The 27,474-nt window shown below is 28.7% G+C and overlaps 1 protein-coding gene across 3 annotated transcripts in view; it reads right to left on the reverse strand.

The window, feature by feature from the left end:
• The window catches only part of LOC122847579 (transcription factor Sox-2-like), a 207,752-nt gene that overhangs the window by 105,357 nt on the left and 74,921 nt on the right, over positions 1–27,474 (reverse strand). For all 3 annotated transcript variants that reach the window (XR_006373385.1, XR_006373383.1, XR_006373384.1), the window contains one exon: positions 15,795–15,889. The gene's annotated coding sequence lies outside the window, so the exon portion shown is untranslated. The remainder of the gene's footprint in view (positions 1–15,794; positions 15,890–27,474) is intronic.

A 27,474-nucleotide genomic window follows, 5' to 3' on the forward strand; every position in this document is an offset into this window, starting at 1 on the left:
ATGGCCATAGCCGGAAACGAGATGACGCGTGACCCCAGACGGATGCATTAGACGCACTTCCGGTAGTACGACGCCCGGCGCCCTCTCGTTCGTCCGTGAAACTCGGCCAGCCATCCCGCCCATTATGAATTATCGAGTAAAATCGCGAGGTCAATCGTTCTCACATGTTTTATTTTCCGACGAATTGCCAATTTTTTTTTTTTTTTCTTCTTCCCATATTTTATCGAAGCTTTTTCCCTCTTTTTTTTTCATCTGATGGGTAGTCGAGGTAAAAATATATAAACATAAAATAAGGGAAAATAAATTACATATTGCAGTAAATCAATAATCTGTGTTTTTTTATTTTTCCATCAGTTCCATCTTATGTGAAGATATTTTTTTTTATTTATTTGTTTATAGATATTGAGAGAATCAAAGAGGGAAGATATTTTTTTTTTCTATTGTCAAAATCATCACACTCGAAGAGGGATGTCTGTTCGGATAGTTATCACGGGCTTTCACACGCGTGAACCGACATATATTCGCATGAATACACTCATCCACACACAAACATAACCACACGCAAGTTCACATACACACATATGGATAAATATTGAAAATAAAAAAAAAAAAAACAATACACGTCTCCGGAACGGTTCTCAGCGTCACGAGAAACGTCCAGGAAAGCTGCGCGATAGATCAATACCGGAAACACTGATGCATTTTACTGTAGGGCTGAGGGCTGAATGAAAAAGGCCAAGATAAAACTAAAAAATATATATAAATAAATAAAAACAACAGCAAAAAATGAGAGAGGAAACAAAAAAAAAAAAAGAAACGGAAAGGGTATATGATGGAGAATATTTCATACACGTGTAAAAAAATGAATGTGCTTATACACGTGTCTGAAGTGCGATATCAGAACGCAGTCTTTTCTTCCGTCTTTACTTCTCACTTTTTGCCTGACAGATGCATCATACGGCTTCTGTTGTTCATGTCACAAACGTAACTCACATTTTTATTTTTATCGTTATATATATTTTCAATTGTCTTTAAATGTCACACATTAATTGCTCACACACTTGTACATTTATTTTACACACTCATGCAGCTGATTGTCACATTAAAAATATATATTTATAAATCACGACACTTAAATAAAAACATATGATAACGCAATTTATCTGGTTGAACAAGTTTGTAAATTTGATGATTGTTGTTTATTTGAATGTGTAGGTCAACTTGACATTATTGACGAGCTTTTTGAATTTTTTAGAGCTTTTTTTAATGAAGAGTCTTTGAATGATAATAGTAAAAACATAAACGTTTTATCAATATAATATATATTTAGATAATTTAAATAAAAAAAAGCAATTGAGAGCTTTTATTTAAAATCATTCGTCCTTGTAATTTCTTTTCAAATTTAATTGCAGAATAGTATTGTCACCATGGTAACGTTTATCAGATAACATATTCAATATATGCACCCTTTTCTGATATGCAGATTTTTCACTTGGTATTCAGATATGAAATATTTTATATATTTTTCATTTGAAAATCATTCAGAAAAGCTTTTCATATAGTTTAAAATGATTTTTGAAAGAAAATGAATTGTTGAGTTCAACAAGTAGTAATTAAGTCGTTAAGAAAAATCATTATTGATATTTTAAAATGTAAAAAATACAAAAGAAACAATTGACAAATGATGAGACAATTATTTAACTGACATCATGACTGTTGATTTATTATTGAAAATAAAAAGAAGGTGCAACAAGTAGCAATTGTATTGTAACTGATAGACATTAAGTAATGAAGATGAAAAAAATAATTACACTCACAATGGACACATGAGTTTTATATACTCTATTGTTTGGATATATGAATTTACCAAACTAAAATCTTTATCTGGAATAGAGTAAATCGTGCCAAGTATAACTAGCTTTTTATCAAGATAAAAAGATCAATATAAATAGTGATACAGCAAGTATGTTGATCGTTTTTTTTTGGACACGTTGCGAATCAAGTTGGAGGGTTTATTTGTGAAAGTTAAGAAAACTAGAGAGAGTGGAAGTAAAATGAGAGTTTGATTTTGTTACAACCGGACGATGGAAGAATGAAAACGATCAATATTCATCGACTGCTCGTTCTTGATGTTTGGTGATTGGGTATGAGAAAAAGAGTAGGACATAGAAGAGCAGAACAAGAGGACCCTTGACAGACTCTAAGGCGGCGGATTTATGCCAAGATTTTATTCCATTCCAAAATTTCTATACAAAGAATTTCTAGCTTAACTGACTGAACCGTCACCCTTCATCCTTCTCATTCAAAGACAAAACCTCTTTTTACATTACTTCCTTGCATCTTCCCATCTTTTTTTTTTTTTTGAACCTTGATTTTCTTATTTAATTTTTAATTTATAATTTAATTTTTTGATCCATCAACACATATTTTTTGTCATTACTTTTAAATACATGAGCTTTTAAAATATTTTATTAGTTAATCTAAGAGCTAAAAATTATTTGAAATCATACAAATGGAAAAAAAAAATTGAAGAAAAGTAAATCCTAAACTGAGCCAAGAAAAGAAAGTGCTGAAGGCAAGTCTGACTGTAAGCCTGAAAATTCATTTTGCAGTATTTTTAAAGGAAATAAAAAATAACAAAAAAAGAAAAAAAAAAGAAAGTGATCTCGAAACGGCTGGTTGAAAAAAAAAGTAGAAAAAAGGATAAAGAGGCTTTTTTTTTTTTCATTTTTTTTTTAGGGAGGTGTTTAATAAAGATAATGCACGAGATAGGGTGATTGCTGGTTGGTACAAAAAAATAAAGTAAAATGAAATATACAGCATTGAGAATCAAGTACTTGGCTCATTCAGCTGCTTGCTTGTCCGTAAATTTTACTCTTTCCTTGTGCCTTATATACTTTGCCTTATTTCTATAGAAATCCTTGTATATTAATCAACGTATGATTTGATTACATCTGTATTTAATATTTGATCATTACTGGATAGTTTAGGCATATATTTTAATGGGGTTTTTATGATGACCAAGTATCAGTTAGCAAAAATAAAATTATAAATAATTGCAATAGACCTATTGTCCAATACAATAAGCTCATTATAATTGCAAAAAAAAAAAAGTTCAAGCACTTCAAAATGAAATATATATATAGTAAAATTAGTGGGTTTGATTTTTGAGTCGATAGGGGGATGTGTTGATACGTTTTTTTATTAATTTTTTTTTTTCTCTGATAACATCTCTCAGTTGCACATAACGGTATACAACTTGAGAGCAGCCAGGGGCGATGGACGCTCAGACTTGAGGCTCATCAACTAATGGCCCGCACAGGAAATGAACTGACTCACATTGGCTGCGCACTCTATTTTCAACTACCTTTTCCAATTGCCATTTCATCCACCATGCACCATACAGAGAATCATGCTACATCCAAACTATCATTTGTACAAATATTTTTTCTCTTTTATTTCTATTTATATTACTCTCACTCATTTCATTCACTTACTCAAATGAAGCACTCATTCTCTTCACATGTACTCTATATATATTTTCAACAAACTACAGATTTGATGCATCATCATCATCATAATCATCGTAGTAGCTTCATGATGAGGGTTAAAAGACATTACTGTTGGCAAACTATTTCCCTATGACCTCTTTTTTTCTTTCTTTACAAATTTTTGTTTTCATGAATACTCTGACCTCAATTTTTTTAAGATTTATTTTAGCTAATTTTCATTACTTAAAATCAATTCATTTATACAGGATTAATGTATGTTTATAATATTTAAATTGCCAATGAAAAAAATTACAATTTGAAAATAAATGAATCCACTTATAATATTTTCATAATTTTGCAATTGAAAAGTGAATTGATTGGATATAATTAATTCTAATATTCAAGTGGTTCCGTGCGTATACTAAAAGATGCACGAGAACAATAGCGAAATGGATAGTTTACCGCTGATCGTCGCGTTAGAATTGTATATACTGGTATTCATTGTTTCTAAGGAAACGTTGAGTCCGGAACGCTACGAATGAGAAGCAACCCCTTGGAGAATATGATGTACCGTTTTCGTGCAACTAACTCCACCTTTTTCTACTGATTTTAGTCTCTTGTCTTGCTCTCTTTCTCTTTCATATCTGTGTATATAAAATCCTCCACCTTAACGTCGAATATTATACACCCCATCTTTCTTGTAACTATATATATACATCATCTCCGGACCGTCCCTTAATTACTACCGCGTGCAAATTGGAAGGAAAAATTAATCGCAAAAATGACTTAGGAGCTAGTTGAGGCACTAGCAGAGAAAAGGAGGCAGAGACAGAGTGGAAGATGAGTAAAAATTTATATGAGTGAGGGTATGAGATAACTCGAAGGGAATCTTTGGGAGGAAACACACCCGGGGGTCACACAAAGGGGATGAAAGGAAGTCCGGGGCAATTAGAATGAGATGCCCTTTGCACAGTCTTCACTCACCCTTATTATCTATATATATTTTGTCTTTCCAACTCTATATATATAAAATATACCTTGCTGACACTGCTGGCTAACTTTAAAAATTTTTTCAAAAAGAATTTACTTTTATATTTTATATACCGATTTAATATATATTGAAAATTTATATATTTTTAATCTGTTGATATTTTAAATATAATTAAATTGCTTTTTTAAATTTTTTATTACAATTTTATGACATGATATTTTTAAGCTCATTTAAGTAGATAATATGATAATTATGGCTTTTTTAATTTATTTTTTTTTTTGATCATTCAGAGAGATTTTTATAGTTGAAAATAGATTTTTTTTTTTTAAATTTTGATTATGAAAGACACGTCAATTGAAGCCTTAAAATAATTACCTTGATTGCAAAATACAACGGGGTGAAAAAGAAGGAAGACTAATCAAAAGAAATATTGTAAAGGCACCCCTATATGTAATATCTATAACTACACACAAGCCTATAGAGTCACTATGAAGGGTGACTTTATTCACCCTGATTTACCCTCTACCTTTATAATACCCTGTAGAACCGAGCTTTGGTCTATAAGACACAAGACTGTAATGCTTGACTCTGATCAACCAAAATAATTTACAATCTTTTAATAATTTATAGATAAAAATTATCAATTGGTATATAATTAATTGAATCATAATTGAGAGTCTGGATGCAATAACACGTTTAGCGCTCGAAGAATGTTATAGCTCTCAACGTATTATTGCATCCAGACCCTCGATTGGCAAGCAGAATTACTCTGAAAAAGAATACTCTTCTGCTAACAGACTATCAGTGTAAGCCTTAAAATTAATAGATCCAAATACTGATATACAAGGATTCTATTTTCATTTCCGTCAATTGACACGTGGAAAAGTATAATATAAATTATATATAAAATTTACATAGATTATGTATAAGTTTTACATAGATAATACATAGTTTTGGGCCTATTTAGTATGTATAATCTATATATAATCTATACACAATCTATATGAAATATACAGAAAAAAATTTTGGTAAGCTATAAGGGTATATATAAGGGCATAAATGTATTAGTATAGTTTATATACCATTAATGGCGTTATATAGACAATCTGGTTCAATACCACATCTTAAAATATATTTATGCTGGTATTTTCATTCTTGATTTTTACTTACTAGCCTTTTCTATGAGCATTATTATGTTTATTTTTTTTCTCAAATTAAAACTTTATTATTTAAAATAAATTTTAATCATTACTTTTAATGAATATCTCTGGTGGAAATATTTCTCCGACTTTATCAAATTTTCTTCGACCCATTTCTCCGCCATTTCTCAAACCATGGGTCATTTTCGTAAAAAGTCGGAGAACGGTAGGGAACATCGGAGAGGTATTTCCACCAGGAATATTCATTAAAAATCATAATTAAAATTTATTTGAAATAATAAAGTTTTAATTTCAGAAAAAAAATGAACATAAGAATGCTCATACAAAAGGTTAGTTAACCAAAATCAAAAATCAAAGTATCAACATCAATATATTTTAAGTTTTGGTATTGAACCAGATTGTCTATGATGCCATTGACGGAAATGAAAATAGCATCCTTATATTTCAGTATTTAGATTTATCAAAATATTTTTTTGCATCTAAAAATTGAACTTAAGTTATCCAAAATTTTGTTTATATTTGTGGAATCCGGGCAATCAGTATTTCAGGTTGCCAATTAAGGGTCTGGATGCAATAATACATTGAGCGCTATATAACAGTCTTCAAGCGCTCAGGGTGTTATTGCATCCAGACCCTCAATTAAAAAAAAAATAAAATCACAAATTTGCATCTGCGTTCTCGAACTTTTTTTTGGACATTTTATTTAAAAAAAAAAAAAAATTATTTAATAGGCTACTTCTATTAGAGTTGACTCAATAAAACTCGTAAAACCACAACAAATATTCACCCTTTAAAGACAGCCACATGAAGACTAAGAAAAGCTTTGAATATTTGACCGCGTAACTAATCTAACGCATAGTTTATACATCATTAAATTTTTGCAAGGGTCTGACTATTTAATAACGGGGGTGGCACGCGTGGAATCCGCGAACGTCAGGCTATATATTGCATATCATGTGTTGAATTGAAGAATGGGGGATGAAAAAAGTAAGCTAGAATTACTATACCCTCCTGTTGGCTGTCATGTTGAATCATCCCCTGGAGATATGACAGGTCTTAGTATATCTATTGTCTATTTTTTGACCGAAGGGGCCAACATTATTGAGATTAAATGCCAATATTCAACGAATAAAAAATACCACAAAAATAAAAATTGAAAAAACAAATATTAAATAGCAAATACAAAGTTTAAATAAACGGAAATAATATTCATTAGTAAATTTTTTAATTGAAAAATCTCTGCTCTTGATTTATGAGACATGAAGAATAAATTGTAACACATTTTTGGCCATCGAAAATTGAATACCAATGTGAATCTCCTAGTGAATCAGAAATTTTCATGGAGCTTCAAAAAATAAAATGATAAAGAAATAAGCTTTCGGTATTGTTTGCAAAGATTTCCCTCAACGAAAATCTTTTATTCTTCAACTAAAACCATTATAAGTTCATTACAAACGTCACTTGGGTCTATCCAAATGAAAAACATCAACAAATACCCAAGATCAAATAAGTATACATTGTCACTTTAGCAATGAAGGGGTCTAATCTTCCAAAATTTTGGAATAAACATGATAAGAAAATAAACCCATCTCCCCAACTTTGTTCAAGAACATTATCAATAATCATTTTATTTTTTTGTTAATACTTTTTTTCCATGTCCTTTTTTTACATAATGTATTCCATCAAAATTTTATTCAAAAATAAAAATATAAAAAAAAAAAAATTGTAAATACGATTAGTGTATAATGGATGATATTTTTGAAATATAAAATAGCACTGCGACTTAGGCAAATATTTACGGGGTAAAAGTCCATCGGTCAAGCTCGAAAAAACGTGATAAATGAAACTTAGATTATCCCTGTCGCTATGTGTGGTGATTTTAACTGTAAAAGGGTAGTAAAAAAAAAAAAAAAAGATCACAATCGGTCAAGTATTGAATCATCAAAAAATGATTATATAAAAAAAATAAAAATAAAAAATAGATAGATCAAAAAAAAATGAATAAATAAAAGTCATTATTTTTGATTTTATAATAGACATAATAATACGACTTCCAAGTTCTTGGTTTATCTCAAAATCTAATATATTTCTGAGAATTCATTTTCAATGTTGACTTAACATTTTACACATTTTTATTCGTTTTCGATCGACATTGGGGCTATATGACATCTTGGATATTATGATGATTGCAAATCCGAAAATTCCTCAAGCTAAAAAGAGAGAGAAAAAAAGAGATAAAATATCTGGGTATACAATCAATAAGACATCGTGACACGACAGTTATTGCTGATGCATATATATATTTCATACATGTATGTGTGTGGATATAAGGGTGATGATATGATGGGAGTCCAAACGGCCAGCCCCATGAATATCTTTCGATAGATTGCACATCAACCCCCCTGAGTGAATCCGTTGCGATGTGGCATAACACGCACTTATACACACACAGAATATTTTTGATGATGAAGAGGGTGGAGAAAACAGCCGCGTGTGCAGCCACGCGTACCACTGTGCGGTTTGACTCGCCATTGCAGACGAGTTGATTTTTTTTTTCACGCATCGTTTCAACGGGTTCATCATCATGTCCCTTTAGATTCAATTCAACAACTTTTATTTTTATTATTTTTCTATTCAAAATATATATGCAATTTTTATAAATATAATTTTTTTTTTATAATAAAAATTAATTCAACGCGCAATTTATTGTAAATTATTTTTAAAAAATTTTTTTAATAATTTATCAATATTCTGACTAACCCATAAATGACGTATATTTTTTTTTTTTTTTTTGTTCATTTATTTAGCATATTTTTTCGTCATTATGAGATACTTGGAAATCAGGCGGAAATGGGGCATGTCATATTTTAGTTGATATATTTTTCATGTTGATGACAGACGTATTATATACACATACAAATAACACAACCATATATTAATGAATAAAAAAAAAAAGAAAAAAAGTTATCTCATTTCCGATGGTATCTCACTTTTTGCTGTCTCAACTTTACAATGATACTTATTTATTTAAATATCACCTCAGTCGCGTCACTTGGAGTGTCGTTTCTTTCATAACCAAGATTTATGCATAGCTTGAACCGTTAATTGTCGGTCCATTATATTCACGCTAATGATATTCCACAATATACCTATATACACATATTTCTAAAGATACATATAACATACAATTAAATATTTTGGTCTTTACTCTGCATCGTGACAAAAATATCAGTCTTAATTTTATTTTTTATTTATCATGTTTTTCATTTATTATTATTTTTTCTTTGTATATAATATTTTTTTCATATAGAAGCCTTGAAGTATATAAAAAAAAAAACAAATCTTTATTTTTTTTTTTATTTTATACACACATATATTGATCATATTTTTTCCATCATCAAAATACCATCGAAAAATATTTTTTTTTCAACACACACACATGTACAAAATAGTATAGAAAAAAGATAAAAAAAAAAATTATTTGGATGTATGAGTTTCATCAAAATTTTAATCAATTTGAAATTCTCTATTTTTTCAAATGTGTAATACTAACATTGATTTTTTTTTTACTCTCAAAAGGATTTTAGTTTTGCATGTAAAGGTGTATATATGGAGTACAACTGAATATAGTGCTTTCGGGGGATCGAATTATCAGGAAAACCGCGTGTGCAGAAGGTTTTTTATATACAATCATTGATGTATATATGTGAGCTAGTTGTCTACTGTATTTTATATAAACACATACAACTGTATATGCGCCTGGATTGCGTTTCATCCCTCGAGGTATTTCCGAATGGTGCGCGTGGTGGTGAGCTTTGGGCTTGGGTGGATGATGGGCGATGATGGGTGGTAGAGAGAATCAGTTGGTTTATGTATATATGGATGAATATATTCAGTGTGTTATACTGGCCAAAAATGATGAGGGACGTTACACACAAACTCGACAGACAGACGGAGCGTGGAAAATCGAGTGACAAGGGAATTATGGCGTGACCGTGGTTTCGCGATCGTCTGTATTATTCATATGATGAATTAACGATTTCCCAATGAAATATTTATATCTGTCTTTTTGTTTATGATTGATTTTAATATAATTTTATGATTTTTTTTCCTTTTCCCTTTTTCCTTTTTTTTTTACATATTTACATTTAAATTAATTTGTATAATTGAGGAAAATATTTTTTAAAAATTCATTTATTTCAAATCAATTTATATTTTATAATTGAAAATAATGTAATTGATTAAAATTTATTAGTTCATTAAGTATTGTTTGAATGACAATAGCAGAAACAATTATGTATTTTACTTTTTAATGGAATTTTTTTTTTTTTTCGTTTAATAAAGTTTTTTTTTTTTTTGTTCCGACTCAAGGCAAACTCGACGACTTGATAAGGCACTAATATCAACCGATTAGCATTTTAGCATTATTATACATATATAAAAAAATATTTTAAAAATTTAATTTTTTTATTTTTTTTACATGGATAACGAAGGGTGGTATTTTTTATTTTTTTCTTTCTCGTCATCTATTGCTGGATTCTGTCAGGCAAGGCAACTGACTGGCCGCATTTTGTACCCGTTTTCAACCATTGGGAAAAACCTATTTAAAAGTTTGATTAAGAAACCGACCGCTATTATTCTCATGCTAATTATGCGCTCCATTCTCAACTAAAATTACGTCAAGTTAAATCTTGGAAACCTGGACGGACAGATTCCCTATAATATGTACCTCTGAGTCTTCATATTTCATTATTTTTTCTTTTTTTAAATTTAATTTCTTTATATAAATTTTATATTTTTTTTTTTACTCTCCTCAATCCTCTAGAGTATTTATTTTTTCTTGTACTTTAATAATAGTTTTTTTTTTTCTTCATCTTATTACTTTTTAATTTTTAAATTTACAATATAAAATCTTGTTTAAATTTACTCGAAAAATAATGTTTTGTATTATTAATTAATGTATATATTTTTACGAAGCATATTTTATTTTATATGTATATTTATTTGAGGTTATTTCTTTTATATAAAAATGTATATATCAAAGACTAGGTGTAAAAGTGTTGGAAGATGATCGTGAAATTATATGCACCACTTTGCTCGAAGCGATTCACATTTCCGTTTTTATATATATCAAAAAAGAGATACAGTGAGTAAAGTGAAACATACAACGGAAACTAAGCTCTTTCGTATCATTTTAAGCATCATGACATTGTTGTCTATTTTGTTTTTTTTATTTTTTTTTTATATATACATTTCATACTGTGACTATTTTGAAGTATCTCCGGCTGGCACTGGCCCTGAAAGACCAAGAATTATTTATGCATTGGGCATCGCCGCCCACTACTTTTTCTTCTTCTTATTTTTGTTTTTTATATTTATTTATATTTTTCATCCCTTCGGCAAAGGGTGCGCACGTTCTTAATGGCCGAAAACACATATCGTAAAAGTGCGTTGGCTCTAGACATTACGAGGGGAAATCTCCGGCTATCACTCATCACCCTAGATATATATATAAACACACTGACAATCATAAAACAGAAAGGAAAAAAAAAAAAAGATATACTTGATGTACAATGTAGGAAATAAAGAGACACATAAAATGTGAAAAAAAATATGTTTTACGTTGTTGAAAATCACCTAAATCTGAGCTTAAATTGCTTATTTGTATATACATAAAAATCTCAGCAAATATATTATCCTATTTTGCCACTTTATTATATTTCAAAATTAAAATATAAGTTTATTTTTTAATAATTATTAATTATATAGGATCTTTTATTTTTATTTATCATTTTTTTTATTTTTAATGTATATTGATATTTCAAATTTTCCAAGTCATGAAAAAAAATCCACCCCAGTGGGTTAAGCATAAATCTCGTTGAACATTTATCATTTTTGTATGCCTCGTCTGGCTTTTTCAAATTTTTTTTCTTGACCTTTTCGTCTTTTTTTTTTTGTATAAACTTTTACCAAGTTACATCAAGTGAAAAAATAATAAAAATCACATGCCAAAATATAAAAATAAAATTCAAAAAATATATAAAACAAAAATATATATCTTCATTTTTTTTTTTTTCAAAAAATAACCAACGGATGTATTCAAAAAATTTAATTAACGGATATATAAAATTTAATTCTTTATTTTAATATGCAAATGAAAAAAAAAAACAAATTTATATAATACGTATTTAAAAAAATATTACGAAACATTAAAAAATAATTAAGAAAAATAATTTTTTTTTAATGAAATTAATCATTAAGATTGATAAATGTCCTTTCATTTGAGTGTCAAAATTATTTGGTATCATTTAAACAATTAATTATAAAATTAATCAAATTAAAAAGGTCAAGGACGATTCCCACGAGCATGTATGCTAAAGTCGCGTGTGTTTTTGAATGCGTTTATACGCAATTAATATAGTGATGTTTAGCCATTCTATTATGTACTAACCAAATAATAAGAAAAAAAAAAAAAATAATCATACCAATAGCAAGTTGCATGTGTTATTCTCACGCCATAACGTAAATTTGTCTTTTTTTTATTTTCTTCTTTTCTTATTCCCTACCATCAAGTCAGGATGTTCCCTTGAGGCTATTAATTATCGCACTATCCATTAAGGCGACTTATTCAATCTCTCACTATCTTGCATTCACGGATCGTTTACGTAACGATCGGCTAATAATGTCACCATCACAGAGTCTTGATGGAGCGTGCACATAGAGTATATAACAAAACCATTATCATCATCATTATTATAATCATCATCATCATTCGTTATCCAGTAAATAAGATTACTGAATTTATAATACGTCTGAAGACAATGTCTTATATACTATATCTCTCATTTTTTTAATATCATAATAACGAATAAATTTTTTAAATGCGGGATAATTGTAAATATATTTTTAACAATAATTAATAAACACTTGCAAACCCTTAAGTATATACTAGATCATAACTCGACTTTTATTCAACAATTCACGACAATTTGAAAACAAATGAAAAAAATACAAAAAAAAATATTTAATTTAAAAAAAAAATGATAAATAAAAATTGATATATCTTTATTTATATTATTACATTGTTATATATTTGATTTTTTTTTTTTTTTCTCCCGTCATTCGTTGGCCTTGTTTGCCGATCAAAGCAACATAATCGCTGAGGGTTGCCATTGTGAGTTCGACTTGTGCCTCAATTGGATTATACTTTATATATAATTTTTTTTTTTTTCATCAGAAGAGTCATAGAATATGCTATACCCAATAATTTTCTTTATATATTTATTTATTAAGTTGACTATTGTTAAGTGTCGTCTTTTTCATGCGTTTTGTCTTTTATTAATAGAAAATTTTATTTTTAATTTTAGGATATATTTTTAATATTACCACCTACATCACATGATCTTGCAAGACCAATTTTTATTATATTTTTTAAATCCCCGTGAGAGAATTAAATCTCATATAGTTTACCACAGGCAATAGTAGATTACGAGTGGGTCTACAATGTATTATCTCTTTTACGAATATATATTTAGATGAAAAGACTTTCTAGATCTTGGAAATTTGATCCAGAGCAAAGGGACTTTCTGCGGGTCAAATTTGGTTCAATCCTCAAGATCAAGAGAATAAAAAAAAAAAAATACAATATAAAAAAAAAAATGATTGTCAAAAGAAAAAAAAAACGTAATAAGAAAAAACATTTGTCGAAATTTTTTTTGGACTATCCACAAAATTAAAAAGACACAATATTTTTTTTAAATATAATTTTTTATCATCATGATTTATGAAATATATAAGAGTGACATAAATATAATCAAGTAATTTTTTATTATATATTCAATAATCCACGTTCATTCATTCAATAATAATACTTGAAAAATATATAATTAAAAAACTATTAATAATTTATTTAAAAAAAAAAATATATATATCTTTCGTGAGAGTAAAAAAAAATATTAATAGTTTTCAAAAAAAAAAAATGAAATATAAAACATGAGAGTGAGTGAGTGAGGTAAACGAGTGAGTGAGTGAATAAGTGAATGAGTGAGTGAGTAAGGTTGGGCAGTGCGTATCGATCTGGCAGTATTGCGTGCGTGCCGGAGGTTGGGGTCCCGGTATGGACCAATCAGAGGGCAACTCCTCTGCTCCTCTTCCTTCTACTTCTCTTCCTCCTGCCACCACCCCATTGCAAAAAGCGTCATCCCTATCGTTTTGTCTTTCTCTTATATTTATTTTCTCACTCAATCTCATTACTCTGTGTACACTCTGTATATTGCTTCAGGCATCTGTATATATGTTTCGCCACGTACGTAAAATATTTCTGTCCTCATGTTTTTCTCTGTCTCTATATCACAATATTTCTCTCTCATTTTTCCTCTTCAATGTTCTCTCTGGTTGTTACATTTTGTCTGACTCTTTCTTTCAACTTGAACTCGTACATTCTCACATTGTTTATTTATATATATATATCAGCAGTACATATACCTGGTCGGCTGATTACGCTGGCTGATAACGCAACACGCGCACCCCACCACCACAACCACCACCATACTCATGCGATAACAATACAAATGGCGGACGTAAAATCGACGAGAGAAATGTTGTCGTCATTTGAGAATGAGACACATTATTGTTAAAGAGAAACAAGTAATACCGGAAGTTAACGAGACGATGTTGAAGTGGTATGTATATATCTCACTCACAATACAATGACAAAAAAAATTGTATAAATAAATTTATTAGATGTTGATGATAATTTATATACTAAAGCTTGATTGAGAAGTCATGTTTATATGTTATTTATATATACAAATACAATATTCATAAAGAGAAAAGTAAACTAGATGTAATTTTGTAATGGATTTTCAATATATATTTATTATGTATCGATGTGTTTATTTGATGTAGCTGCCAATCTAACTGATATACATTTTCATTTCAATTCTTTTGTATATATTATTGTGTAAAAAATTTTTCAAAATACAAATAGAATATGTTGTGTATAAATAGATATGTGATGCAGTGAACCATTTAATTGCACGACTGTTTGATTTTTACTTTCATCTCTCTGTTTAACAAATTTAGTTTTTATATATATTTTTTTTTTGTTTAGTGAATGCAGATGGCTGGATGAAAATAACGATAGGATGAGAATGATAGTATATATATTTGCAAATGTTTTGTGGGGCTTGATCGGATGCAAACCGGAAGCTTTCGTACCAATGGTTAACGAGAAAATTCGATGAAATCGTAAATTCGTCAGTTTTGTGTATAACAACTCGTCGAGTATATGGAGAATCCAAATAACATCGGGTTAGCATGTTCAATGATATACATACTCAATACATATGCACAAAAATATTCGTACAATGTGGTTGACGTTTGTGTGAATCACCCAGGGAATTGATATTTTATTAACAAATTTTTTATCACTCAAAATTTAAATATCTCATTGATAAAAAAAAAAAATAACAGAATCAAATCTATAATAGCAGTAAAATTCCCTAAACGATGTAAATAATGAATGAGGAAAAAAAAAAAAAATGTTATTCAGTAATTTTTATCCGGAATCGAGAAAATAATTCAAGATAAATTTATTGCTTTTGCTCAATTAACCACGAGAGTATTGCTGACAAAATAAAACACAAAAATAATAAAAAAAAAAAAATGAATGAAAAAATCAAGAGTGTGCTTGATAAAGTGTTGTAAAATTTATGAGTAATTTTTATATGACATGTTGTATCCATAGTGTGTAAAATTGCAATTAATCATTTGAACTTTTGATAATTTGTGATAACCTGTTTACATGCAGTAACTTGATCAATATATTATAGATTAAAACAAATCAAATCTACCAATTGATATTCATTAGTTTAACAATTTCCTTCATCTTAACCCCTATTATTGTTTCAAGATGGACTAAACTTATACGAAGATATAGATAAGTAAATTGCGAACAAGAGAATAGGAAAATCTAGAGAAGAGAAATCAAGGAAATATTCAACTCAGCTGATTCTCTTTTGGTAAAAGGAAGGTCTGGGATTCGTCCCCTTATAATCTCGTCTCCTTGGTTTTACCCTCAAGTTTCAACGTTATATACACGTATATATAATATAACTATACAATTTATAAGTATGGGTAATGCAAGCTCACCTCATTCCATATCCAAGAAAGCACAAGAAATTCAGAGTTTCCATCTTTGCGCGTTCATGTCTGTAGCATGTCTGCATATGCCTCATAAATATCATCTGAAAAATAAATAAAATAACAAATATAATAAATTAATAAACAATAAAAATTATCAAAATTCATTCAAGATAAAAATAAAATGATAAAAAATAAATTTCAAGCATGGACATGAGTGTATTTTAGAGGATATATACAAAGTGTAAAATTTTCAACAAAAGCAAACCCTCTTAAAGTTCGACTTGTGTGTGACAAGCATGTCAATGTACTCTTTTCTCACTTTATCATTGTACTAGTATTTGTTCTCAATTTAAAATTCTCAATGTGTTTCATTCTTTTTTTGCACTTTTTTTATTAAAATGAAAGTGTTTTTAGATTTTTTTTTTTTTTTTTTTCATTATCTTCATTCATTTATTTTTTTTTTCTTTTTCAATTAAATTATCATTGAAAAAATAAAATAATTTTTATAGTGAACTAATAATACGACCATTTTTCATATATATGATGCGAGTGTCATTCAGGGTCTAATCTAGGGCGCGGCAACGACGACAGAGTGAGAGCGCGAGCCTAATCCAGCTTATCCAGAAAGTAATTTTGAGTCTTTTGAAATTGTTCCCCTTGCGTCACTAACTTCACCACCCACAACACCCACTTTTAGTACTCACCACCATCATCTTCATTCTCATTTTACTTGCTTCAAATTTTCACTCTCTCTTTCTCTCTTTCACATTGTAAGTTAGAGAGACATAAAATAATGAAGAGAAAGAAAAAGAGATGCGACAATTTTAGGGAGTTGCAATAGTATAAGTTATCTCATTCACCAGTCAACAATCTTACTACACCATCATTTACTATTTTTTTTTCTTGTTTTTTCATTTTTTTTTGTTTTGTATTTTTTTTTTTTTCATATTTCCTTCCATCAAAATTAGAGACTGACAAGTTTATTATTTTGATATATAATAAATTGCGACAAATTATATTTCATATAAATTTAATTAATATTTTATTTAGTAATATATATATATAATGACTGATGAAATAAACTGGTAGCATGCAATTCAAGTAAATTATTAACCAACTAATTTTCTTTGATAGAGACAAGATTCTGTAGCAACTACTCGGGTAACACATGTCAACCATTTGTGTATATATATTCTATAGAAGTTGCTTGTGAAAATCCCGGGCCATAGGAACGCAACCGTCTATATATTATATATGTATTATATATATACATAGCTATCGTGAAACTGAAGAGCTCTCACAGACGCAACATTACGCTGATTGCCTGAATTATCCGCAACCCGTCTAGTCGCTTCACTGCGCATTGCATCTATGTATTAAATTTACATGTAAACTTCTTTATTTGTTAATGTGTGTGTATGAAAATGTACATTATATGTATCATTTTGAGTTTCATGATAGTACAGGTCAAATATATATGTGTACTGATTTTGCATATATATATGTAGAGAGCTTTTTGCTAGACACATATCGAGTACATTCAGTTTAAACCAATTCGACTAGTCATGCGAGTTTGCGCCTTTCATTACTCATTGACCCATGCTTATGTAAATAGACATAAAATATATACGCATATACCAATTTATATGTTGCATTATTTACACCTGTGTAATATTTATACATCGACAAATTCAAAATGTTAATGTACAAAGATATCTTTGAAACAAAAAAAAAGACAATAATTATTTCGAATTTATATGTGAAAAAATAATTGTCGAGATGTTAGGAATATTTTTCTAATTGTAAAATGAAGTTTAGCACTTCAAGGTCAATGCAGAGCTTTAAAAATAAATAATAATATTTAATAAATATATAAATTAAAAAGTGAAAAGTAAAAAAATCATATTTATGAAATTATTGAATTAAAATAAATTGTATTTTTCATTTGTTTCACTCTATGTTAAAAAACAAAACATAAAATTAAAAGCACAGTAAATGAAAACGAAAGGAATTTGAAAAAAAAAATAACAATAATAAAAATGCCTCGTTTAGAATATTTATCATCATCAGCATTACAATGAAATTTCATGCTGTGAATCTTCAACAATGTGGTTTATCGTTTGCTCTTTTTGTTAAAATGATTAGCATTTGATGATACTTAATAAGATTATTTATATTCCAAGTACGTATGTGTGTTAAAAATAGGGTTGTTGTATATAAAATAAATAACAATATCTTAATTGTGTGTGGTTCTACAAGTGTGTTTAATGTCAAATGAATATATAGTCCTACAAAAAGGTAACTATTTTGCAAATACATGCGGGTATACTTGTATAGAAATTTATGAATTTATGATTTTAATATAAATGTACAAAGGTCACTTGACAAAGTTTTAATCCACATATATATTTCAAGCATCATTTTGTTGATATGCATATCAATTTGCAAGTTACAAATATATATAGAGATTCATATCAAAAGTTAGATATTCATATTTTTAGTTTTCACACACACGACATGAATATATTTTGGCCATTTTAAACTTGTCGATAATTTTGCAGGGTTTTTTATTGACCCTAAAAGTTTATAAATTTATTGTTAAGGTATATTCACTGTCAAGACTTACAAAATAATTTCAAGTACAGAGTTCATTTTGTATTTTTTGTTTTATTGCAAGTCAAATTAAAAATTATATCTTCAACATAACTACTGTTTTAAAAATAACAATAATTATTTTAATGTTAAAGTTGGCTATTCTTCATAAAGCTTGAAGCTTTTATAAAATTTGAACTCTATTATTACAATATAAATCATTGTACTGATGCACTTTTAACTGTCGTACTTTTTTTTCATTTAATTTTCATTATTTATTTATTTTTTTATTATTTATTTATATATATTTTTTTTTTTTTGTTTTGTTGTTTAAAAAGGTCTTGCATAGTTTTGAAAGCTTGTGCCGAAATGAGAAATAAGAAAATGAAAGATCGTAAAGTACCAAGTAAGTTTGCAACAGTTTTGGCGTTCATTAAACGTTGCAATTGTTAAAAATAAAATATATATATATAAAAAGAGAAAGTTTAAAAGTTTATAGATGAAAGAGTGAAAAACGAATAATACTGAGGGAGCAACTTACAAACTCTATTTTGCTTTATTCGACTCTTTAAACGTCTTGCAATGTCATTATCTCAAACAACGTAGAACACTCGAGGGCACGCGGGTGAAGCAATACAGTAAAGAAGATCTTTTCCAGTTATCTAAAATCTTTTCCTTGCCCAATTTTTATTTAATTCTTTTTTTTTTTTTAATTTTTTTCTTGTCATTTCTTCAAGCACCATAGTATTACTAGTTTTACTCTTTATGTGTATTCTCTGTTGCTTTAGAGTATATTTCAAAATGAGCATGGCAACACAAAAAGTTGAGAAATAAATATATATATATCCAAGAAATGAAAACTGATGAAAGGAAGAAGAAGAAGAAGAAGAGGTATTGTAGATACTGCCCAATTATTTCACTGCACAGAAAGCAATATATAGAGAAGTCAGTTCAAGTTGTTGATGTTCATGGATATATGTCTCTTGCAAGAGTTGTATACTTGCTGTTAGTTTGTCTTATGTTTTCTACAGTAAATTCTAATTAAAGTGCAGTGGCAAGTTAAATTAAAGCTTCATAATATTGTCTAGTTTTCTTTTCATTTATCTTTAATTTTATGTCCAAGTCATCATTAAATTTAAATTATTCAAACACATAGTCAAGAATGTATAAAATATAAAAAAGGGTAAAATAATTTTAAAGCTATATAGAATCGTTAGAAATTTTATTGATAACTGATAAAATCATAAAAATTATCTTTCTACTTTTGCAGAATCACAATTTTCATTTTTATATGAGACTTTTATTTATTTTCTTTTTATATTCTTACCCTCTTGAATACATACAACTTTTAAAGCATATTTTATTGCAAAAATAAAAAGTAAAAAACATGACAGACATTTTTGGGATTTTAAAACAAATATATCTTGAATAAATCCTGCTAACATCTAGACTAAATTATTACAAATCCAAAGAGGGTAGTAAGCAAATATTCAACTAAACTCTGACATTTATTTTCACAGTGATGAATTGTTTTTTTTTTATTATCAATTTTTCAATATAAAACTTTAAAATTAATATCATTAATAATTTATAAATTTTACCAAGTTAAAATTCAAAGAAAAATACAATTAAATTTTCTTTATTAATGATTAAATTAACAAAGTAGAAATAAAAAAATACACAAAGAAAAATGAGGAAAGGTTAGTAATTTTTTAGTCATAAGAACATTCGAAAACCATATATACAAGTAGTATATATATATAGCAAAAATAATATATATGGTACTTGTTCAATGTCGAAAACGAGGACCAGGAAAAACCGTCAGTAAAGCGCCAAGGCATATACCCCGTGGGCTTCATGAATACCAGAGTATTTGCACGTCGGTCCAGTCCGATACGTGCCCTCTCACTCATTCTCATTTTTGTATATACATACACATCCATGAGGTCATATACATATAGAGTAAAAACGACCATCACATAATCACATATATATATTTTCAAAGTACAACGAGAGAGAACCAAGAGACGAATGAGGAACAAATAGAAGTATGATGATGTTAGTGTTGGTGCTCAATGTTGATTATGTGTATTTCACTATATACATACTAATACACATAAACATTGACAACTCCCTGGGGGCTTAATATGGTATTCACAACTGTCGTTCACTCGATGTGGCCTCGAATCAGCTACCAGCTAATATTCTACGAGTGACTCGCTATACGTATATACGTGCTTGGATTTCAAAACTACTATGCCAATTGACGTTCACTATATGCGTGTGCAAAATATATACACAACTTTGATGTATATATTTTGTAATAATGAGCATGAAAGTGACAAGAGATATAAATTTTTTTTTTTTAAATCATAAATTATTTCAATGATAATTAACGGTATATATTATTATTCAAATTTTAAAATTAAACTTTAAGTGTATATAAAATTGTTGGTTGTTAATTTTAAGATATATGATTATACTTTTAATTAGTTAACATTGGCACTTTATAATTGTGTCGAAAATTGATGAATTAAAAAATTTATTTATAAAAATTTATACTGCAAATGAACTTGCTAAACTTAAATAAAATAATAAAAGTTTTTTGCAAGTAGATGACAAATTTTTCTTTGAATAAATTGATATTTAATTGGAAGAAGAAAGAATTCAGTAAATTAGAGATATAGTTTTCTTTATTTAAGTATTTATTTTCTTGATTATATTTTTATATTTGTCAATATCAGAAATTAGGACAAATTAATAAATCAATTGAATAAAATTGACAAAGTGTCGATGGAAAATGTTTAATTTGTTTTAAAATTATTATTATTGTTTTTTTTTTTTGTATTGAATATAATTATCATGAAATTCTAATCACGCAAGAATACAAAAAAAAAAAAAATAAACATAAATAAAGTTTCAAGTGACAGAAAATTGAGATAAGATTACTGGATTTCTACTTAGTATAAGGATAATGTACCATAAGTATATATATAAGTTGAAATATATGTGTTTGGCAAGATATACAGTAAGAGGCATGCCAAAAAAAATTTCAAGCCAATGTGTGGGAGTGAAATAGACGATGGGAGTGCCCAAGATGGCGCCAAACGTCAGCTAAGAAGGAGAGAAATAATACAAAAAAAAAATAAAAAATAAAGATAAATGACATGTCCATGTGAGAGACTCTCCGGTACCAACCAACCAACCACCAATTCAAGTTGTATAATCGAATATATCGAGTTGAGTCTCCATTAAATATCACACCGTCTCTTTACCCTTGATTGCGTTGTGATTCATGTGATTTTCTACCACCGCAATTCTCTTCAAGTATATATTCAGTAAACTACTTGGGTTGAATTTTGTTTTTTTTTATATTGATCGTTTTTAAATTTATCTTTTCTTTTATTATGTTTTTTTTTATTTGACAAAAAATAAATAAAAATCAGCAAAAATATTTTTAAAATATAAATAGACAATGTATGTTTAATATCATGGAATAATTAAAAACTAATGATGATGAATAATTATTTATTATAAATCATTGATGATGAACTCACTGAATTGTAAGAAAAGCATCTTAAATTTTTTTAAATTTTTCAACAATAGAGAATAATGCAAATTAGGTTTTATGAGTTTTAGTGTTCTATGAATTATCAAAATTTGCAAAAGAGGCTATTATGAACTATTGGAAGACACATTAGCGCAAAGCTGCAAGGCCAATAACTTCAAGTAACGCGTGGTGATGATGAGAAAGATAAAATGAGACAAAAGATGTATATACATCTCCAAGGGATATATATATATTCAGTGAGAAAATCACAAATAGTTTGGCGTTAAATTATACTACGATTAATAATCTCTGTTCACATGTTACACGCGTGATCAGACCTTTATCCAAAAACCGGTGAGATGTTCCTTCCTGGGCTTCGATTGCCACGCCACGTTAGACAATCATTGAAGAGACACAGTATATCTGTGTTTTGTGTGAGTAAAACACGTGTCGGATTATTCGTCGAGCCGTATCACTTTATTCACTTGAATCACTTTATTCATTTAATTTTATTTTTCATTATTAAATTCACTGACACGTCCTCAATTTTTTTTTTAATAATTACAAATAACAAACAAAAAAAAATTCAAATGAATCCGCGTTTTAAATTTTTAATAACAAATTTACATTGACAATATGAAATAAATTAATAAAAAAATTTTCTCCATATTTTTCTTCAATGATTAAAATTTTAAAATAAATAAAAATATCAAATCTATAGATTATTTTTCAAAAATGAAAAAGTGCACATGATGTAGTAGAAAAAAAAATAAAATAAAATTATAAATAAGCAATGCAGGTGCAATGATCCGGGAGTAATATATAAATTTGATCTTTGACTTTATACTCATATATGTATATCAAAAGAAAAAATAAAAAAAAATAATATAAAAGACGTGGAAGACATGTTCATTCTTTTGGACCCCCCAGGACACCACGATATTGCTTGTTTTATTGGTGCGTGACATCTATTTATTCCCACGCCAAGATTTTCGCAAAACGTCTTTGAATTTCATTGATTCTCTTTTTCTGCTTCTTCATCTGACAGCTTTACTCTGGCTTTCATTTTTTTTTTTTCTTTATTTTTTTCAATAATATGACGAAATAAAATACTATCTCATATATTCCGTATATTATTATTATAAATAATAATGTGAATTTTATTTTTTTTTTACTTTTCAAGAACATAATAATATATACGACAAACTGATGAAGAAAAACAAATAAAATAAAAAAAATATATAATAATAAAGCTCAGTTTTTTTGAGCTTATTTTTTTTGGTTGTTCTTATCCTTTTTGGTTGGGTCAAATGAAATTGATCAAGAAAAGCAGACAGTCCTGGACAATTCGCCGGTCCGAGAGTATAGTCGGAAACCCAAAGAGAAGTCCAGTAAATTTATCAGTGGTCATCCCGAGGGCGTGGATATATATACCACTATATAGCCGGGACAAATTCCATTGCGAGCATCGCCCTCTCATCCCTCCCGATAGTACAGAGAGCATGTTTGAGCCCCGGCAACGAGGTCGTTTTCGTCGACGAGAACAGCACTACTATAGTTGCAGCACACACTTTACGTACATATATACAACGAGTATAAAAACCATGAGTATATATAGGCACATTGGTAAAAGAGGTTGGGGTCTTTATGATATACATATATAGAGTATACGCGATGGCGCGTCGCGACCCCTCCGAGAGAGGATTTCACCCAGGGCTCCGGCGTAAGTCATTGCGGCTGACCGGAAGTCACGGGATCACCGGAACCCAGGTTATTTATGTGAGCTCTCGCACACTCGTTCCCTTTGCTTCAGCAAGCAAGGGATAAATTGCCCTCTACATGTCTCCAATATTAACATCAACGCACATATACATGATATTGTCTGAAGACTTGTTATATATTGGACGTATTGCCTCAAAATATATATCACTTATACTCTAGGAAAGTTTACTCCCGCCCAAAACCGGAGCATTACCAGTAATAAGGAAATTGCGAATTTATTACTTGTCTTGATATTGCCCAATGTCCGTGTCTGGACTTTCCGTTGTTATATATACATATCAAAAGATATTGGAAGCCCATGAATTAAAGAAAACATTAGGGTTATCTCATATTGATCATTGTCTTTTTTTTTTTTTATGTTGTTGTATGTTTATGTTGTTGTATAGGTGTATAGATGAAAGGGAACATGTTTTATATGGACCACATGGATTGTTGTTATAATCAAAATATAAAAAAAAAGAACGAGGCAATTGGCTTTCAACGGGATTTAGATTTTTATTGGCTGAGGTTATGATCACTCTGTGTCAGAGTTCCTGCCCTTTGCTTTATGGTATTTGATGATTTCTTACGGATTATTGTTTCAAGTAGAAACAGTTATGATCCGAGGGTCTTGCGGACTGGCACGCACCCCGGCTTGCCATCACCGGAAGTCAGTAATAATTTTTCAAATCCCCTTTATTTTGTCTACCAAGCTATACAGCCAGAATGAAGGTATATATGATCAAAATATAATATATACGAAAAAAAAATATATATAAATAATAATAAAAATTGTAATACTAGACATCAGAGAATTGTGGCAAGAATTTGTGAGACTATTAGCGCACATCAACAACACTCATAGTGACTGTTGGTGATGCATGACCCTTTGTCACGTTCATCGTCACCCCAGGGTGGATCAAAATGTCGCGCATTATTTTTCTAGCTCAATAATTTACTTTTTGATTGCGTGTCTGATACATTCCTACTTGAGATTACACTGACATGTTGATCGAACAATTTATAAACTAAACATGTCGAATAGAATATAACTTTTTATGAATCTTCTTCTGAGCTTTGCAATTATTTTATGAATTTTTTTCCATGTAATTTTAATGATTAATCTCAAAAATTATATGCAATAAAATTACTATATACATAGTTGAGGGTCTGGATGCAAAAACACGTTGAGCGCTCGAAGACTGTTATAGTTCTCAACGTATTATTGCATCCAGACCCTCGATTAACAGCCAGGTATTATAATTATTTGCATATTCTAAAATCGAACTTTTCGAAGCAGCAATAATTTAATGTAAAGATCCAAATAGTGAAATATACAGGATGCTATTTTCATTTCCGTCAATAGCGTCATAGACAATCTGGTTCAATACCATAGCTCAAAATATAACTATGTTGGTATTTTTATTTTCGTTTTTTGTTAAGTAGTCTTTTGTATGAGCGTTAGTATGTTTATTTTTTTTCTGAAATTAAAACTTTATTATTTTAAATAAATTTTTATTATTATTTTTAATTAATATTCTTGGTGGAAATATTTCTCCGACTTTATCAAACTTTTTCCGACTTTTCTCCGGCATTTCTCAAACCATGGGTCATTTTCGTAAAAAGTCGGAGAAAGGTAGAGAAAGTCGGAGAATTATTTCCACCGGAAATATTCATTAAAAATAATAATTAAAATTTATTTAAAATAATAAAGTTTTAATTTCAGAAAAAAAATAAACATAAGAATGGTCATACAAAAGGTTAGTAAACAAAAATCGAAAATAAAAATACCAATATAAATATACTTTAAGTTATAGTATTAAACAAGAATGTATATGATGCCATTGACGGAAATGAAAATAGCATTTTTGTATTTCAGTATTTACATAGACATAATATTGTAAGCATATGAGCCATAAGATAAAGTTATTCAAATCAAGAGCTGTTATCCCGGCACCACTAAATATAGCTGCCAATTGAGGGTCTGGATGCAATAATACGTTGGTCGCTATTACAGTCTTCGAGCGCTCAGCGTGTTATTGCATCCAGACCCTTAATTTATACAGTAACACAAAGATTTTGTTATTCACTCAAATCGGTACTTAGAAAAAAAAAAAACAACAACAATGACACAAGTAATCACAAAACAAGAAGAAAACTAAGTCAAATCAAGAGAAAGCAAAAGCAATGAGAAATAAAAAATAAATAAAGCAAGTGATGATGACTAAAGATGAGGCACTTCAACAAAATATAATTGATGATACGCGAGAATGAATATCCCTGTTCACAGTATATCACACATGAGAAATATACTTTTACCTCGTTTCTTCTTGCCATCCATCAACTCAAGGATTTTGTCGGTCGCTTATTGCCCCCCTTTACTACCATCTTATATACCAATCCACCATATATAAGTGTCTGATCTACGCCGAACTCACAACCCACCAACTAATATTCATTTTAATTTTTCTATTATAAATAAAATTATCCTCAGTGAACTTTGTGTGTAAAAATTTATAATCAATATAAAAAAGCATCAAAACAATTTTGACTTTTTTTCATGAATCAATTCACATATAACTAAATAGCAACATGTAAAAGAAAAATAAAAAAGGGATAAAATAATTCATCCCCCAATCATGATTTCCGCCCTATAAATTTCAAATCTAATCTGTCTCACCACAGCAAATCGAATCTTCTTTTTAGCCTCAGGATAACATTATGCGTGCATGCATAGATCAAATAATAAATAAAAAAAAAAACAACAACAACGACTGTGTACTGCTTTGCAGATGTTATTTCAATCAATTAACCATGATGAACCATGACCATCTAATGGTGCTATGAATATATGGCAAATAGTTTTTTTTAGCATCTATTAGCTTTTTAACATGTTGGATGGATAGCAAATATTAAATAGCCCTATTTGAATCTTGACGATCACATTATAAAGTCTATACTTTTTTGCATATTATGTATTGTATTTTTATGTATAATTTTCATGTGTATATGTGCTAAATTTGAACAGGCACATATGTGTAATATAACTTTGTATATATTGAGGCATTTATATTGCAACAATATTCCTTGAGGCTGTTTGCTATTGCCACAACGTGGCATTATGTTAGCTTGATTAGCGACGGCAAACGTTTACCCGACTTTGTTATACTGTTGCATGTCAATACATATCCTCATACATGTACATACAGCTAACTTGTTATAACAAATTTCATCAATATTCAAAAATGAACAAAAAATTCAATTTGTTATTTATTATTATTGTTATTAAAATTTCATGAATTAAAATTATGTGTGCATTGTAGGATTGATCAAACAATGAGAGGAAAATTAAAAATTTTATAAAATTTATATATTTAAATTATATGCTATTATTGTTATTGATAATTAATGTAAATTTAATTATTTTTGGAAAATTTAATTCTATGAAATGAACGATTGGTTTTTGTTTTTTTTTAATTAATGATTGTTCAACAATTTATTAAATAATTATATTTTATTTTTTATATATTATTTTGTTGTTATTTTAATTTGTAAAATTTATATTTTTTTTTGTATAGTGAGATTAAGGATAAAAAAATTCTAAAAGTGAACAGATGTGGGTTGAATGTTTGAGGATAATTATGATCGTAACTACTCTTTCTTGTTTTTTTTTTTTTTTTTTTGAAGAGGCCTTATAACCGTCACATGTGTCCAAACTACTTGAGTATACATGTATTTTTTATGTTGAGTGTATGACGCAGATTTTCAAGGGTTTTAACATTC

This window comes from Aphidius gifuensis, linkage group LG1, assembly GCF_014905175.1.
Source record: "Aphidius gifuensis isolate YNYX2018 linkage group LG1, ASM1490517v1, whole genome shotgun sequence".
NCBI classification, from domain to species: Eukaryota; Metazoa; Arthropoda; class Insecta; order Hymenoptera; family Braconidae; genus Aphidius; species Aphidius gifuensis.